The sequence below is a fragment of the Piliocolobus tephrosceles genome, chromosome 7, assembly GCF_002776525.5.
Source record: "Piliocolobus tephrosceles isolate RC106 chromosome 7, ASM277652v3, whole genome shotgun sequence".
Classification (NCBI taxonomy): Eukaryota; Metazoa; Chordata; class Mammalia; order Primates; family Cercopithecidae; genus Piliocolobus; species Piliocolobus tephrosceles.
In genome coordinates, this window is record NC_045440.1 from 72,412,733 (window position 1) to 72,429,328 (window position 16,596).

A 16,596-nucleotide genomic window follows, 5' to 3' on the forward strand; every position below is an offset into this window, starting at 1 on the left:
GATGAGTTTGCGTCCTTTGTAGGGACATGGATGCAGCTGGAAACCATCATTCTTAGCAAACTATCACAAGAAGAGAAAACCAAACACCGCATGTTCTCACTCATAGGTGGGAACTGAACAATGAGATCACTTGGACTCGGGAAGCGGAACATCACACACTGGGGCCTATCATGGGGAGGGGGAAGGGGGGAGGGATTGCACTGGGGAGTTATACCTGATATAAATGATGAATTGATGGGTGCTGACGAGTTGATGGGTGCAGCACACCAACATGGCACAGGTATACATATGTAACAAACCTGCACGTTATGCACATGTACCCTAGAACTTAAAGTATAATAAAAAATAAAAATAAAAAATAAATAAATAAATAAAAATAAAAAATAAAAAAAAAGAACAGATATTGGGTATGCAAATTGACAGTTATCTTTGCATACTAAGAAAAAATAATAATTGAAAACATGAGGATTTGGGTCCAGGAACATATAATATGTTAAGAGCAGTGTTGGAAGGGCAAATAAAAAACACATAACTAATTTTTACTCTCAGAGTATGATGAACAGTATAGGATTTAACATAAACAGAGAAAACAATAAAAAGGGAGAAAGAAAAAAACCTCTCAGAAAAGAGAATATTTTACATTTGAAAAAGCATATAATGCTAAGAAAAATTCATTTAAAATAAATAGCAAAAATAAAAGTATAAGTAAGAAGCTTATGCAGACCTTAATTAACATGGAGACAAGAGAAGCAAGGCACTTTCATAGATCTTTCAGAGGTTTATGTTTATGAAGAGAATGAAGGTCAGTGCAGCCAGTTTGGAAGGTTAAATAGCCCATTACACCAAAACTTAAAGGCAAAACAACTGGAGGTGTTTTGAAAGCCAGTATAGCCATGAAGCGAGGAGAAAAGAATCCAGTTAGGTACAGGCTTTGCAGGAATTGAAACAAAAATTAAAGTTATGGAAGTGAGAACCACATATAAAAGTTTGGCCGCAGTCAACTTCTACAAGATTTTTGAGATTCCTCCAGCAAATTTCACTTAATGGATAAAGATGATGCCAAGGGGCATGCCATAATGAGCACAGGAGAATGTGGGGAGAAGTCCAAGGTTATGTCAGAGAAATGTGTAAAGTATCTTAGTAATTTGCCTCAAAATTTTCAAAATTGATTTAAGTAATTTTCTTCACATATTCCTTTGTTACCTCTGTCATCTACTCATCAACTCACACCAAGAGAAGTTCCTTAAACTCTTCACTGAAAAAGCATTTCAACATTTTTTGCGCCCCCAGCATTTGTGATACAGAAGACATTGTTCACATTCTCCAGGTGTTCAATCTAAGATGAAGAGATCTATATAAACAAGTAATTATAATAATTTGTGATAAATTTCTGAAATAGGACTGTGCTCAAATCACCAAATGTGATTCTCAATACTGGTATCCTGAGAAGGTTGAAAAGAAAAATTTTAACAGCCATGACCTGCCATAGACCAAGCAACTCAAAATTCTAGGGAAGTAACTTGAGCATCAGTTTTAAAAGTTTCAGGTGATTCAAATGTGCAGCCTGGATTGTGTTCCTTTCTAGAGGAAAAATACCATAAAGGAGTAGAGAGCACTTATCTTTGTCTGGAGCGGGGAGAATATGAAGGCAAGCTTCTTACAAGGGCCAGTAACAAAAAGTTAGAACCCATCAGGCTTAGAAGGGCCAGGAGGAGGCATTTCAGACAGGTGGAGAAACTAATTCAACCCAAAGCAAGAAAGAACCTAATGAGTAGGTTGTCATGACTGAAAAGTGGTGGGAAGGAGCAGGGAAGGAAACCACAATCGAAAACAGGATTTAACCAGGCTGTGAAGTGTTTCAAAAAGTGCACATTTTGTCCTATGCAAATGGAAAACCATTGTGGATTCTTCTTCCCTAATGAAAAGTTTCCCAAACACTGCTGCCATAGGACTGTCCCAGAAGCAGCTGTTTCTGTACATATGGGAGAGACTTAGACAGCTCAACTTTAGCAAGCACCCCAGGCAATTCTGGTGATCCTGGAAGTTTGGGAAACACTGATTTAAATAATACAGTCTCTAGAGAATGGGGAAGTAGTTGTAGGGCCTTTGAAGTCTTTGGCTAGAAATCAAAGAACTTGAAAGTTTATCTTTTCTGTTAATTGCCTTGTCTGGTGAAAGCTAGATATTAGGAAGAAAAAAGGGCATATGCAAATAAGGCAATTGGTTATAAGTATAATGTTGACCAACACTGTCCAATAGAAATATAATGTGAGTGTATAATCTTGAGGCTTTCATGTAATTTTATGTAATTTTGTTGCAGGATACTTGGGGTGTTGCTTTTCTGGCCAGAAACCTTTGTGGCCAGTGATTCCTTTGCCCAACAGGCATCCAATCTCAGGCTGCTGGGCTTGTTCTGCCCACTTGGTCTGGCAGGCTGCGCCTGGCTCATGCTACCAGCCTGGATTCCATATTTGCCAAGGGGGAGTCAGGCATGGAGCAGCAAGGGGTGTGTGAGTGAGCGTGGGGTCTGAACATTGCACAGTCAAACATGCCAGCTGCCATGGTGGGACACGCAGCTCCAGGTGCTGGCACTGGTGCTGGTTCTCTGTGAGACTGTGGCCAAACAAGGCACACTGCAAGCAGCTTCCACAGCTAGCAACGGGGTATATGGTAGCACCCAGAAACTTGGATATGCCTGGAACCACAGGACCCCAAAGAGAGAATCACAGCCCTGGCTTGGGGAGCTCCCAGGTCTGGGTCCCCTGGAGGGCCACAGCTCTTCTCTCCTTCTCTTTGCCAGCAATGTGGCAAGCAAGGGGCATGTTTCATCCCTGTTTGTGTTACAACTCTTTTAGCCTCACTATTTGGGGGGTGTCAAGTTCTTGTCCTGAGACCAAGAAAAATGAGGTACACAGACAAGTGGAGAGTGAGAAAGATGAAGAGGATAGAATGGCTCAGAGGAGATTCTCAGGGGGTAGCTCTATTATACAGCCAGGGTGTCTCTCAGGGGGAAGCTCCATTCCCTAGCCAGGGTATCCGATCAAGTGTTCAGCTCCTAGCAGAGAGTAGCTCCTCTCTGCAGACAGGTCATCCCAACAAGTGTTCAAGTCACAGCAGCTAGGGTAGCTCCTCTCTGCAGCTGGTTGTCCCATCTTCTGTCCAGCTCTGGTTGAGCCTGGGGCTTTTATGGGCCTCAGAGGGGAGGAAGTGCATGCTGATTGGCTCATGGGTGACCATGGCTGGGCCCAGAAAAGGCACCACAAGTTCCCACTCCAGTCCTCAGGACTGGAAGCCAGCCCTCAGTCTTTAGGAACTCCCTGACCTGAAGGTGGGGCCCCTCAATGGGGACTCACCCCTTCTGCTCAGGAGCCTGTCTGCCTCTTGCCACTGTCCATGGTGCCCAGGCTTCTTGAGTCAAGGGTCACCTGCAGGCCTGTATCTGAGCTGTCCTCAGCAACCAGTTGGTTTCCCCGACCATGCTTATTGGTGCCCAAAGTCCAGAAGTAGCCAAGGTGGCAGGAGGCTGGCATGCCAGTGCTGCTGCAAGTGTGCACACACCCAGCCGGGCTCAGCTCTAACCCCCCTCCGAGACTGGAGTGGGTGCCAGGAACAGGGAGAGGCCAGGCAGTGGAAGCAGACACCCATCCCTGAGTCTGCAGGGGAATGGGAGCCTTCCCAGGCCCCCAAGTGTACAGAGGTGCAAAGATGCCCAGGTTCAGTGCCTTGGAGGGCAGGACTCCCACCCGCTCTATGGAGTGTGCAGGTGGTCCCAGCTGTGCCTCCTTGCAGCCTGGGATGGTGGCTCCAGGTCATCACTGGGCCCCTCTCTGCTCACCCCTCTGTGCCCAACTGTGTTGCTCTCCCACTGGCAGGCAGTTCAGCCTGGCCCTAGTGGCTCCCAGGGTGGCAGGCTCCAGGGGATTCCTCCTTGTCCCTGGCTCCCACTGGCTCCTGGAGTGCAGTACCACCCCAGGCCCAGCTCTGCCTTCGCTCTGTGCCCTCCAGGCAGCAGTGGTGGGTGAGAGTGGCAACAGGGGCCAGGGTCTAGAGTGGTGGAGGGTCCAGGCCTGGGAGCAGGTCCTGCCTAGGCATGTGAAAGTGAGGGTGGTACAGTCAGCTGCCTCAGAGACATGGGGCACAGAGGACCAGTGTCTGCCATTGTTGCTTGCACAACCACTCCTGGCACCACTGGCTGTACACAGCCAGTGTGATGGCAGTGGCTGCTGTGGACATCCCCGCCACTGCCATCAATTTGAAATTTTTCTAGTAGCCACATTTTTAAAAGTAACAAAGATGTCAGATTAATTTTAGTAATATATTTTGTTGAATCCAAAATACCCCAAATACTACCATTTCAACATATAATTAATATCAAAATTATTAATGAGATGTTTTAGACTCTTTTGTGTTTGCAATAGCCTTCAAAATCTGGTATGTCCAGAACATCTCGAGTTGGGACTAACCACATTTCACATGTTCAATAGCCACATGTGGCTAGTGGCTAGCTACTGCATTAGATGGCACAGAGTTAGACTAAAGGTACATGGCTTTCTTATCCACAGTTTCGGAAGCCAAAGTGGTGTTCTGTGGTAATGAATCTCACAAGTACAGAGAGAAATGTGTTCCCCTACAGAATTACCAACGTGTCTATAGACAATAGAATGGACTGCCTTGTAAACCTGAGTTCATTTTCACTAGATTGCTCTAAGCTGTAGCTAGACAACCACCCACGTGAAATGCTGAAGAAAGCTTCATGTATCATGACACAAAAAGCTGGATGAGAAGATCTCTAAGGTTAATACCAGTCTAATTTTCTATGTCTGATACTGACATTTGAAATCACACATTATGCTTAGGTTATTTCTTAACACATACATGCTTTCTCTCTCTCTCTCTCGCTCACTGCCTCTCACTCTCTTTCTCACACACACACAGAGGACACATATACACAAATATTTACATATACATGTTAGGGTACATCTTTACTTAACTGCGATACATTCTCTAGTGTTCCATTTCTACTGGTCTGCCACAGTTGTCACAGAACAGTTTCAAACATTCCCTCGGACCATTGCTGAATTCCTGAAGACAACAGTCTTTCATTGACTTTCCTTTCCTGTTGTCCTCATTCCTAAATGTTTTCCCTCTTATTGGAGCTTTCTCACCTTCACGTTTTCTTTAGTGTAAAAAAAACATTCCTCTGTAGAGTTAAAGCTAAAGGAGAGTAATGACTATCTAAACTGGGATTCAAATTCATCAAATGTGCCTTTTTGGATCATTTCCACTACGTTATAATAACAGAACCCACTAAACAGATTTTCTTTAGGTAGTTATTCATATAACTTTCTACTACCACATCTAAATAATCTTCCTCCAGATAGTACTCACCCTATTACCCTCCTCAGGCGCTGCTCTCCCTGAGGACTGCACTCTTCCACATCTTCTGTCCTCCCTCCTCCTCGGTGGGCCCCTTCCCAAACTTCTCCTATAGCCATTTGCCTATAAGTGACAAATTTCACCCCAATCTTCGTATCTAAAAAACTCACTGACTTTTTAGCTATTGATGCCACGTTAATGCTTTTCCTCCACATTCTTGCTCGCCTTTAATGACAAATGTGCATTGCTAGTTTCTTTCACCTTCTTGCCTTGAGGTACGGTTCTAAACTGCAAGTCTATTTAAATCGTCTTCATCAGAAACAGCCATCTTTCTCATTTTCCCTGTCTGTGCCACTTACACAGGTAAAGGGCGCTACCAAGCCAAACTCAACAGGCAACGCAACAGGCCTAGTTAGCCCAATAGATACAGACAGAACATATTTAGAATGCATCGTAATGCTGGCATAATTATGGAATCTTGGTAGTGGGTATTAAGTACACTACATTAGCAATTATTTATCATCGAAGTTCTGTTTAGGGACAATTGCAAAACAACTTATTAATATAATTTGAGATTTCTAAGCCTCAACTTACTTATTAGAAAATGAAGATAGCATAACATATAAATTATAACCTACAGTAATCATTCTTTTAAATTCAATAATAGTATGCATTCTACACATACTATTTATCTAAATTTACAAGCCTTGCGTTTAAATTTACTTTCAGACTCACTATTGGTGATCTTGCAAAGGACATGTAGGACATTGCCTACTACATTTCTGAACATTACTGTCTATTTTCAAAACCAAGATTACAACTTCCCTCTGAGTAACATAGGATCATTTTTTACTCAGTTTCCACAAATACTAATATGTCTTATTGTAAAATGATATGTGGAACTCATATAAAGATTCAAAGAAACTTGAAATGATAAAGTAGAATAATTTCATTTATTTTTCAAATGCCAGATGTCTAAATTTAACATCTTTTCACTAAATAATACTTTATTATTGCCCACTTTGTTCAGAAAGGATTCAGGACAAATGTTAAATTATGTTACTCTTAAGACTCTATGTTTATTGCCTCTATATAATTATATTTAGAATGCAAATGCTGTTGATATTATTAAGGTAAACAAATAGAGTAGAAACCTCCTTATACAAAGCAAACAAGATTTGTAACTGGCCACACCATCAAAGAAATTGGCTAAAAGGAAGAAGAAGCCAGGTGTGGTAGCTCACACCTATAATCCCAGCACTTTAGGAGGCTGAGGCAGGCAAATCGCTCAAGGTCAGGAGTTCGAGACTAGTCTGGCCAACATGGTGAAACCCTGTCTCTACTAAAAATATAAAAATTAGTCAGGTATGGTGGTTCATGTCTGTAATCCCAGCTACTCAGGAGGCTGAGGCAGGAGAATTGCTTGAATCTGGAAGGCAGAGGTTGCAGTGAGCCAAGATTGAGCCATGCACTCCAGCCTGGGCAACAGAGTGAGACTCCATTTTAGATAAATAAATAAATAGATAGATAGATAGATAGATAGATAGATAGATAGATAGATAGATAGATAGATAAATAAATGGATAATACAAAAGTCACAAGTAATACTCAGAATATTTAGTTTATCTTTAAAATACATAAATTTATATTCACGATAAGTACAGTTTGAATGTGTCCCCTCCAAAATTCATGTCGAAATTTAATTTCTATTGTGGTGGTACTGAGAAGTGGGGTATTATGAAAAGTTTTTTTTGAAATCAGAAAAGGCAAGGCAAAATTATTCACAAAGTTAAAAATAACTATATTATTTATTCGTCCATCTATTCAAATTATTAGTTACCTATTGTTTCCAAGGTGATGGAAAGACACAATTTCTACAAAACACAACAAATGGTCACTTTCATATTCCACAGAATAAATGAAAAGATTGTCCATCAAAACATTCTGCCCTAGATGGGTAACTGAAATCTTTTGCTCTGGAAAGATACATCTTTGTGCAGGAAAATAGTTTTGTTATTTTATTAAAAGGTTTGAGAATAGAGCTAGCAATACTTCTGAAATGATGGGGAGATTAGTACTGAAAAACCTCATAACAGCTTTGATGGCCTCAGAAATATGACTAAATATGACCACAGAGATATTCAAGCAACAATTTCTGGGCAACACGGTATTTATGTCAGAGCACACAAGGAAGAATAAAAGATTTTTGCATATATGAGTAAGCATAAAACATTCAAAAAGCAATGTTTATTCAGTAGAACTCTGTTCTTCTGAAAAGTTTTTTTCAAAATCTTTTTTTGAAATCAGAAAAGGCAAGGCAAAATTATTCACAGTAGTAATAAAAGAGAATAGCACTTAAAATTTACAGTTAACATGAGTGATATGAAGTATTGTGCATACATATAGTATGACTTGCCTCAATTACGTTTAAACCCAAAGTCTTAAAACGCAAATAAGAATAACATGCAATGACTGTAAAATATCAATAAGCATGTACATCATTTTATGTGAGCAGGTATAGAGATATAATCCTTAATCAATATTCAAGACAGCTACACACACTACAAATGTATGACCACAGATTTATACCTCTTGACACAATGTTTCCCAATGGAGCACCTTAAAGGTGGTTTTCTAAATTAAACATGTTATTGTTTTCTCATTGAAAAGGAATAAAAGTAATAGAGCAAGAAGATTTTTATATATCTTTACAAGAGGAAACTTTGGAGAAAAAGAGAACTCCTGAAAGTTAAGATACAGGAAACAGAGACTCACATTACTGTTCAGAAGTCTCCGTCTATTCTTCTTACCACTGGGGTTTGGATAAGAGTCATCTAACATATAAATTTTAAAGTGACTTTTTGTTTAAACTTTTATGTTTCCTCACAATGAGATTACTATATGGACCTTATAATATTTATTTCCATCATCAGATGAAACACCAGTTGGGAATAAAAAGGTACACAGTCATATTCTAAACCATTTCAGGCTTTTAGGTTAATAAGTAAAATTAAGAATTTATTTTACTGTGGTATGTTGGAGTTGAGTTCTCCTCCTAAATATGAGAAAGAGAATTATATCTATGTTAAAAAATATATATACATTATTTTAAAAAATAGATAGAATTTAAAACCATATGTTTTTAAACATACATTTTTAAAATATTAAAAATTAATGTGCTTTTCAGGGTCCAACATTTTAAAATATCCCTTTTTTCTAAGACAGTGTCTAATGGATTGGGCATTAGAGTCATCTTAGCAGTTTGCCAACTAGGGCATTGTTGCAGAGTATCAAATGTCTTATAAGTCAATATCCTTCTTTTGTGGTGTATTTTCTTCTAAGAAGGAACAATAACAAAAAATTACTAGTACCTAGGAAAAAGAGAAGTTGTTGTGTTTTGCCTAACATGTTAAACAAGTTATGAGCTACTTCCTGTTTCCAAGTTTGGCACCTTTGGAATCAAATGGTTTTTCATGTCTCTAGGGTACTATTTAAAACTCACTATTTTGTAATTAATTTTGAGAGTTTCTTAATAAATGGTTCTAAGTGCTTAAGGGCTTCTTCCCATTAGAGTCATTGACTGGGGTTGAAAGCATATCAAAATACATCACATCTGAAGTGGTCATTGGTTGGTATGGATACTGGCAGAAATGATACATGATTATGCATGAGTATACATGCACAATTGTCTGAAAAATTAATAGACTGATAATAATGATTTTTATACATTACAATATCTACAGATTGAGTTTCATTAAATTTTCTGTAATACTTCACCACATTCAGTTAAGTCTTGAACAATTTGAATTTTCCTTTTGTTGGTTAGATGATTTACTAAGTCTCGGTTAACAGATATCACACTGAATTGAACACTAGCAAGAAAGGTGTCTGTAATCCTGACTTGGACAAAGTTTGAGCTACTCAAGAGCAAAGTCTTGATGGCATAACTGATCCAAGGGCACTGGCAGAACTGAGCTAGACTACTATGTAGGTCTCCACATTTAAGTACTAAGACCACATTTATCTCTATTTTCAAAGAAACACAGGGACATTCTTTTCTAAGCTATTTTTATACATTTGGATCCATGGGATTTATTATTAGAAAGGCACCTTAGAGATATAACTTGCCCAAGTTCATCCCATTAGGCAAAGAATAACCCCATAAATAGCAGAGATGTTGTTAAAACTCTGGTGTCTGGTTCCCACTCACTACTCTCTCTCATCTGGTATGGTTTACCTCCTATCTTTTGACTTCACATTTCTAGGCACACCAGTTTTGCAATTACAGGGCTGTGGAAATCATGTTGCAATTTTTTTATAAATAAGCTGAGGGTTGGAGTCCAATGGAAGTTTTATAATATAACCCAAAGTTACATCCCTCTAATAGAATTTCCAGCAGGTAACTGGTTAGAACTTGTCTAACCATTGTTTTCCAAAAACATCACAAACATGCATTGTGGATATACACAGTGCTACTGGACTGTATACTCTAAATGATTAAAATGATAAATGCTATGTATGTTTTACCACAAGAAAATCTATTTGTAATGTCCATAAACATTTCTTAATGACATATTGTTGTTAGTGCTGTTTTCCCTGCCTATTCTTCCCTCCAGGTGTGTAAGTCCAATATGTTCAATGCCCAGTAATTCTGGGTTCACCGTGACACCTTTCCCTACTGCCTGCCCTAGCCTTTGAGACAACATGCTTCTCTGAGCTCCTACAGCACTGAGTCCATTTAACGTTGCAAATTTAGTATTTATCAAATTTTTACATTTATTTTTATAAATTTTATCACTGTGAATAAATTTTAAACCCTCTAAGGGGAGGCATTATGTCTTATTTTTCTCCGAATATTCATAAACTCTCAAATTATTTATCTTAAAGTTAGCAAAGGCAACATAAGTGTTTCTTGCTGTTGGCATGTTATCTAGCAGTAAGGTTTAACTAATTCAATTGTGACAATTAGAAGCTTGGAACTTAGCATCTGACCAGGTCAAATGTTCATTCATTTATTCTTTTATTAATTCAAACTAATTATAACATATAGTATGTTTTAGGCACTCTAGTACATGTTAAATACAGACATAAGTAAAAAAAAGAAAAATCTGTCCTCAAGTTGCTCAAATCTAGGAGAAAGAAGAGCTAAATCAAATAGTTATATTTTAATGTGGTAAGTACTGGGTGTGTTTTATTCAGTTGGAGAAATGTCAGTGACTTCTTAAAATTGTGGGATCAAAGCTATATGCAAGCACTCCTACCACTTACCTAACTATGTGATTTGGAGATATATAACTTCTTTACATTTCAGCTTCCTCCCCTGTAAAATGGGTGTGAAAATAGTGCCTATCTCACAGCATTGTTTGAAGATCAAAGGAAACAATGCATGTGTCCTGCTTACCACGCTTAGCACATTGTAAACACCCAATTAGTTCCTTCTGTTGCCTTAGAAGGTGACACTGAACCAAAACTACACTGTTTTCTGAGATGTAAAATTAGTTGTGTGTGTGCATGTAAATATATATGTACTATGCAGTCGATTGTTTTTACATTATCTTTTAGCACATTTGGACTTAGGTGAATGCCCATTAGGTGCATCCCAGACTCACAGGGGTTTCTCTTTCTCTTGGAATGGCCAGATATGTAAATATGGGCCTCATGTGTCTATCACATCAGTGCCTTTGACTTCCCTCTTGGCTGTAACTGACTGGTCCAAGCGTAGATACATGATCTTGGCTGGATCAATCAGATTCTTTCTCTTGATCATTTGATCATCAAAATGAAGACTCAAGAAATGGGAGGCCACTAGATCTGAGATATCCTAACGGCAAAACTCTAAAGTTAGGGTCCCTGAATTGCCCCAGCGGCTCCCCTTTTGGAGGTTTGGTTGTTCACCAAGGCCTTTGAGTCTATGAGCTATAACAGCGTCCATTCAATAAACCGTCTCTTAAATGTGCCAGAGTCAGTAGCTGTTACTGACAACAAACAAACAAAAAATGTAACTAACACTGGGAAAGTGTTCTCCCTTTGCTAGTGTTCTCCAGCAAGACTGGCCAGATGGTTTCTCTTTCCACCAAAACCTATGAGAGTCTTCCTGAAGATGGCCTAATCAGAAGATCTGTGCAATTGCTTTCCAATAGGATTTTAAAGAATAAAGGGAAAATTGCATATTTTGTTTCAAATGATTTGCTTTCTACTCTGGTTTTTACTTTAACCTCTGAGACTTAGGGCAAGTCCGTATTTATTTACCTCTCTATCCCTGCCATTTTTCCATCAGTCAGTAGAAACAATGAGGTTTCTCTGATCTAACTCATAACTCACATATGAATTTCATAAGAAAAAGGGAGCCAGCTCTGAATTTGCTACAAGAACCTGAGTTTCTTTTTCTATTAGATTGGTGTAAAAGGAGTTGAGATTTTTGCCATTAAAAGTAATGGTAAAAACCGCAATTGCTTTTGCACCAACCTAATAGAAGGTGAGGTGCTTGAAGTATCTAGTCTGTAGGGGTCCTTCTGTAACTAATGTGACAATTGATTCTGTAACACTGATCAAAATAAGACAGATAAAAGAAATATTAATCTGATATAGAAAAGATCAATCATGTAGGAAATACAAAGATACTTCATGTTTTTCTTAAATACTCAAGGATTAAAGGGGAAAACATCGCCATGATGTCACAGGCTTAACACCGTATGGCTAAAAGATGTATGTAGCATTAAAAATAAAAAGAGAACCGTATCTACTTATCTTAGTACTACATGATGAAAAAAATGTCAGATTTACCTTTAATTTCTGGTGAGAGCTACTGCTGTGGTTGCTCTGAATGTCGTAACATATTGAACAGCAGTGCCAATGGGCTTAAAAAAAAAAAAGGAAAAAGGGGAGAAAAACCTTACCCTGCAGACATTTATGTTTATTTTCCCACATCTTTAAAAAATTTATTGCTTTTACTTAACTCATCTTAAGACATTAGTAGTTCTTAAACAATGTGTGGTACAACATGTTATATTTGGTGGTCCTGTTTCAAGCCCCAGAGAACAACAATCCCCATAATAAAACTGATATTTCACAAGCCTCACAGGACTCAATTAGAAGAGAATCTGAATTGCCTCTTACTCTGGGGAAAGGGTCAGAATTCAGATCATCTAGATAATACGAACACAAATAGAAAACAATTGTTATACAATTGGGTTATAAAATTAATTCAGGAATGATAGATGCCTGTAATCCTTATTAAAGTATGATGAGTTTGTTATAAATTCTATACAAAGAAAACTGCAACGTAAGCTGATTGTTATATATTGATCTATATACACATAATTTTAATATATGGACGTATACATGTGTATAAGGATTGCATAAGCATTATGTGGATGTAGATGTACATATATATGTTTATATCTATACCTATATATAGGACATGTATATAGGTAGATGATCAGCTACATTAAACCTGGGAAAATAACTGTTTTCTCATAAATAAAACACAAAAGTGATCTAGTACTCAATTTTAGACTACTTTTGTCCTAGTTATATTTTTACTCCAAATAATGTTAATAAATTTTAAAATTGTTTCAAATTATTTGATTATGAGCACATTCCTCAGAGCATGGAACTTCTACCTTCCCAAAGTATAAAAGTGATTTTCCTCCAATATTGGGGTTGGTTAGATGTCAGGGAAGGATGGGAGAAGAGGATGTTATCATATAATACAAATTAAATTTTTGGAGTCATGGCATACTTGCAGTTATCAAACATCCAACTTTAATTGTGATTTCAAATCCTGAAAACCCCTTTTATAGCCCATCTTTGTCTCCCTTATAAACTAGCCATTTAAACTGGAAAATACAAAATCACTGTTTATATGCTTATTGTAAGGCTTGTTAAGTCTCTTCCAAATATACATCCAGTCATGCGAAAGGTGCCACTGCCATTCCCTAGGAACCAAGAATCCTGTCTGAATCAGGAGAACTCATAAAAAAGCAAAGATCATTTGGACCTTAATATATGTTCTGTATTCAACCATAAAAACATTTACTCTATTTTGCAACTGTGTTTCTCTCTTTTGTGAAATTGTTCTGTATGCCTGTGCTAAGCTAATGTTTACAGCTTGGTTTCTTTTTTCACTTTAAAACAAGGCATTCAGCCAACTTTAAACACTGCCTACTTCTAGCCAATTGTCCTTTTCTCTCTGTCAACATTTTTGTTAAAGGAAAAGCACATGACTAAATGTGATGTTTCTAACATATTTAAAAAGAAATTCTATGAAATGGTGGTGATGTCCAACAGATAATCACTACATATCATTTCCTTGAATGGTGCCCCAAGAATTCTAAATTTCCTTGCTGTTTTGGGTTGTTTTAACCTTGTATGCAATTTTGAATTAAAAACAGGTCAAAGCATAACCATGTATTCATTATTACAGATAAAAACCATTAAATACTAAAAAACCGCCATTATTATTATGCTAGAAACCAAGTACTTCACAGTGTACAATCTCACAACAATCTATTCTTCACAATATTATTATTTTTCTTCACAATAAGGAAATTGAGGCTCGGAAAGACTAAGTATCTTGCATAGGGTAGCCGCCAGCCAATGAGTAACATCATCACTGAAGTACAACTCAGGCTGTCTAAGCCGCACATTTAACCAGTACACCATGCAAATATGTATTGAGTATATGCATTTTAGATGTAGCTTTGAAGATATCTACATATGTATCTGTGAATGTGTATATGCATATATATTTATATCTTTATGTTCATTTATATTGCCACCTTACTATCTAGACAGACAAAGACTAAAAACACTGTACAATGGGGGTGGGAGAAGAGTATATAATTGTTAAACTAATAGTATAAAGCAATGGTTTACAAATATTTTTCCAGCAAGACATATATTCAAAACACACTCTCAATTAATGTGTTATGACTTAAATTAAAATGAGTCCAAATAATGTCCAATTCTAGCATGGTAGCTTTAAATCCATCCTGTTCTTTCCCACTTGTAAGAACATAAAAGAGGGCAAGTACAATATAATAACATTACAATGTAAATTGATTAATTCATATATGTATCAAACACTAAAAGAAATCGCAACAAAAGCCAAAATTGACAAATGGGATCTAATTAAACTACAAAGCTTCTGCACAGCAAAAGAAATAATCATCAGAGTGAACAGGCAACCTAAAGAATGGGAGAAGATTTTTGCAGTCTATCCATTTGACAAAGGGCTAATATCCAGAATCTACAAAGAACTTAAACAAATTTACAAGAAAAAAACAACCCCATCAAAAAGTGGGCAAAGGATATGAACAGACACTTCTCAAAAGAAGACATTTATGTGGCCAACAAACATATGAAAAAAGCTCATCATCTCTGGTCATTAGAGAAACGCAAATCAAAATCACAATGAGATACCATCTCATGCCAGTTAGAATGGTGATCGTTAAAAAGTCAGGAAACAACAGATGCTGGAGAGGATGTGGAGAAATAGGAAAACTTTTATACTGTTGGTGGGAGTGTAAATTAGTTCAACCATTGTGGAAGACAACGTGGCAATTCCTCAAGGATCTAGAACCAGAAATACCATTTGACCCAGCAATCCCATTACTGGGCATATACCCAAAGGATTATAAATCATTATACTGTAAAGACACATGCACACATATGTTTACTGCAGCACTGTTAACAATAGCAAACACTTGGAACCAATCCAGATGACCATCAATGATAGACTGGATAAAGAAAACGTGGTACATATACACCATGGAATACTATGCAGTCATGAAAAGGATGAGTTCGTGTCCTTTGCAGGGACATTGAGGAAGCTGGAAACCATCATTCTCAGCAAACTAACCCAGAAACAGAAAACAAAACACCACATCTTCTCACTCATAAGTGGGAGCTGAACAATGAGAACACATGGACACAGGGAGGAGAATATCACACACTGGGGCCTGTTGTGGGGTTGGGGACTAGAGGAGGGATAGCATTAGAAGAAATATCCAATGTAGATGATGGGTTGATGGGTGCAGCAAACTACCATGGCACATGTATACCTATGTAACAAACCTGCACGTTCTGCACATGTAATCCCAGAACTTAAAGCATAATTTAAAAAAAAGAAGAAGAAGAAGAAGAAAGAAGAAGGAAGAAGGAAGAAGAAGCAGAAGCAGGAGCAGCAGCTCTGATTCAAATGAACTTTCCCTAGTGGCTCCCAGCATAGTACTACCTTCCAGATGAGCACACAACCCTGAAGGGATCTAAGGTGAGTACTGAATGGAACATAAAACCAAGAGAAATAGCAGAGGGCTATACATTTTAAGCCACTCTACTCAGCAACTGTGCCATAAAGACTGCTCGGCCATCCCACAACAGCATGTTGTTTTGTAGTACGATGGAATAAAGCTTCTACCTAGAGAATTATATTATCAAGATCACGACTGTCACAGAATACACACTCTGTCACAGAATACACACTCTCAACCATATGAATTGCTTTTAATTCTACTCACAATCTCACTAAGCTATTTATTAATGACATCATATAAAATTGTGAAAATTATAATCTACTGTACTCTAGAATATACAAAATAATCTTTATAGCCAAAGAAAGGGCAAGGGTTTTTATTTCTCTCTCCCATGTCAAAGATATATAAAGGATTGTTTGTAATTAAAAGGAAAAAGAAAATCAAATGTACATGTTTAGCAATAGGAGACTGGTTAAGTAAATAATGATACACTTCCTACAATGGAACACTCTGCAATGACTATAAAGAATGGAGTAGAGGCCAGGCACGGTGGCTCACACCTGTAATCCCAGCACTTTGGGAGGCCTAGGAGGTTGGATCACCTGAGGTCAGGAGTTCGAGACCAGCCTGACCAACACGGTGAAACCCCGTTCCTACTAAAAATACAAAAATTAGCTGGACATAGTGGCATGTGCCTGTAATCTGAGCTACTTGGGAGGCTAAACCTGGAGAATCACTTGAACCCAGGAGGTGGAGGTTGCGGTGAGCCAAGATCACACCATTGCACTCCAGCCTAGGCAATAAGAGTGAAACTCCATCTCAAATAAAAATAAATAATAAATAAATAAATAGAAAAGAAAAGAATGGAGTAGATATTCATGTATTAACATGGAACTAGCAAGACGGCCCATTTAGTTTAAAAAATCAAGGTATACTAGTTCAACCATTATGGAAAACAGTATGG

At 37.9% G+C, this 16,596-nt stretch overlaps 1 protein-coding gene across 4 annotated transcripts in view; it reads right to left on the minus strand.

Annotated features, from left to right (window-relative positions):
* Nucleotides 1-16,596, minus strand: part of EYA1 (EYA transcriptional coactivator and phosphatase 1) — a 350,164-nt gene that overhangs the window by 260,000 nt on the left and 73,568 nt on the right. Inside the window, exon 3 of one of the 4 annotated variants that reach the window (XM_031935952.1) lies at nucleotides 12,160-12,233. The exons of the other annotated variants lie outside the window; for them this stretch is intronic. The gene's annotated coding sequence lies outside the window, so the exon portion shown is untranslated. The remainder of the gene's footprint in view (nucleotides 1-12,159; nucleotides 12,234-16,596) is intronic. 4 annotated transcript variants of the gene reach the window in all.